The sequence below is a fragment of the Schistocerca piceifrons genome, unplaced genomic scaffold (genome assembly GCF_021461385.2).
Source record: "Schistocerca piceifrons isolate TAMUIC-IGC-003096 unplaced genomic scaffold, iqSchPice1.1 HiC_scaffold_643, whole genome shotgun sequence".
Lineage (NCBI taxonomy): Eukaryota > Metazoa > Arthropoda > Insecta > Orthoptera > Acrididae > Schistocerca > Schistocerca piceifrons.
The window spans coordinates 35,001-37,500 of NW_025728887.1; the positions used below are offsets into that span (position 1 = coordinate 35,001).

General features: G+C 56.0%; 1 non-coding gene across 1 annotated transcript in view; it reads right to left on the reverse strand.

Moving 5' to 3' along the window:
• LOC124764828 overlaps window positions 1-82 on the reverse strand; it is a 1,910-nt gene extending 1,828 nt beyond the window's left edge. Inside the window, exon 1 of the ribosomal RNA XR_007012816.1 lies at window positions 1-82. This exon is cut by the window's left edge and continues 1,828 nt beyond it. This is a non-coding gene — a ribosomal RNA (small subunit ribosomal RNA).
• Between the last annotated feature and the right edge of the window lie 2,418 nt (window positions 83-2,500).

A 2,500-nucleotide genomic window follows, 5' to 3' on the forward strand; every position in this document is an offset into this window, starting at 1 on the left:
CACCTTAATGCGGCTTGTACTGAGACATGCATGGCTTAATCTTTGAGACAAGCATATGACTACTGGCAGGATCAACCAGGGAGCTGCGTCAACTAGAGCTGAGCAGCCGGCCGCCCGGGAGTGTGTCCCGGGGGCCCGCGCGAACACGCAAGCGTCCGCTCAATCATTCTGCAAACAGGAGGAGGCTGAGCTCCCCTGCACAATACACCTCGAAACCCTCTCAGGTCCCGGCGGCGCGCAGCGCCGTCCCAAGTACTTGGTCGGGTTCGAGAGAGGCGCAATCGCCCGGAGTTAGGCGAGTAGACGCTTTCGGTGCGACCACCCGTGCTCCCAACTGAGCTTGCCGCTGCCGACAGAGGCCCGGGAGCGTGCTGTCGTGGCATTGCCGGCGGGAGACAACACGCGCCACCTACGGTGACCGGCAGCTCCAACGCCAGCGCCACAGAAGGACAAAAGCCCCACTTGGGTGCCGAAGCGAACTCTCCCAGCACAGCGCACGCGCCAACACATCCGCACAGCTGCGATACAAACCACCAGCGAGAACCGCTGGGGCGACCGAGCAGCAGACGGCGTCGCGGCGCCGAGCGCCGGGCGGCGGCGCATCCTCAACGCACACAGTCCTCAATCGGACCAGCACACTGAAGATGTCCACCGCGCTTCGCACCGGGCCCGCGAGGACCTACTTTGGCCGCACGGCGCCGCGCGCAGGGTGCGCCGGCGCGCAGCTGCGACGCCTGCCGCGTCCGTCGGCCGGCGCGCCTGCCACTGGCCGCCCCCACCAGCCGGCTGTAGCGCGTGCGCCCACGCACCGCGCGGCCAGCACGCCGGGAGGCGCCCCCTCACCGGCCGGGGACGGTCCCACCCAGCCACCGCCGCGTATCGCTTCACACCCAGATGCCGTTCAGTTTCGTCGGCATGGTGGGTATCGCTGGAACAACCGGTTAGTACCTCAACCTATCGTCGCCATCACCGATTCACCCCTAGCGAGAACAACCGCACCACAACAGGTTACCATTTGTTCATTTGCGTAACTTCACCAGAAAACGCAGGCGTCCATCGCCATTTGCAACTTCAACGATTATTGCATGCCTGTGTCAGGTGTCACGCCACACTACGTCTGCCCACATACACGCAACAAAATGTGCACGCCTAGACAATACGTGGAAGGTGGCCCCCGTACGTATGCGATGTCCATTGCTCGAACGACTGTCAACCGGCCTCTGTAGCATGTCGCAGATATGGAACGCGGTGCACCATGCCATCACGGTGTGTGAGGAGAGACGACTAGGTCCGAATACATCAACAGACAGCTCATGCTGATCGCCATCCACGGCGTCCGTTCCTCCCACACGTCTCTATGGCGTACCACACTGCAATCCAGCTCTCATAGGGAGACGACACGTAGCTGCGTGCACAATATTTGCACTGTATGGTCCGCCGTTTTTGGGCGCAGTCGTTGTGCGGTCACACATGTGCCACGATGTATCATTCAGTACATAAGGACGAATGTGCAGTACAGATTGTGGTTCACGCGTACGACATCAGCGGACAGTTGACACAGGCCGCACCACAACGTAGCCTGAGTACGTCGCATGCGAAGGGCATTGAACATGCAAACTTCTCACCAACCAGCTTGCGAAGGCAGGGGGCAAGGTGGGGACGTGGGGAGGGGCGGCATGTACGTCCTGCTGCCATCCACATTACAGTGTACAGCAGGAGCATGTGGAAAGTGAGCAAGACTTGCAAGGTGTTTAACATGAAGCGATACACAGGGGTGCGGGCAGTGCGAGTAGCGAACTATATTGCGAGGGTTGCGGGTGGGCAACACTACAGTAATTGAACGAGTCGTATAACAATTACAGAGCAGGTTTAGGCGACAACGTGGGTTACGTTAAGGCGACAACATGGGTTAGGTTAAGGCACAACATGGGTTAGGTTAAGGCACAACATGGGTTAGGTTAAGGCACAACATGGGTTAGGTTAAGGCACAACATGGGTTAGGTTAAGGCACAACATGGGTTAGGTTAAGGCACAACATGGGTTAGGTTAAGGCACAACATGGGTTAGGTTAAGGCACAACATGGGTTAGGTTGAGGCACAACATGGGTTAGGTTAAGGCACAACATGGGTTAGGTTGAGGCACAACATGGGTTAGGTTGAGGCACAACATGGGTTAGGTTGAGGCACAACATGGGTTAGGTTAAGGTACAACATGGGTTAGGTTAAGGTACAACATGGGTTAGGTTAAGGTACAACATGGGTTAGGTTAAGGTACAACATGGGTTAGGTTAAGGTACAACATGGGTTAGGTTAAGGTACAACATAGGTTAGGTTAAGGTACAACATAGGTTAGGTTAAGGTACAACATAGGTTAGGTTAAGGTACAACATAGGTTAGGTTAAGGTACAACATAGGTTAGGTTAAGGTACAACATAGGTTAGGTTAAGGTACAACATAGGTTAGGTTAAGGTACAACATAGGTTAGGTTAAGGTACAACAT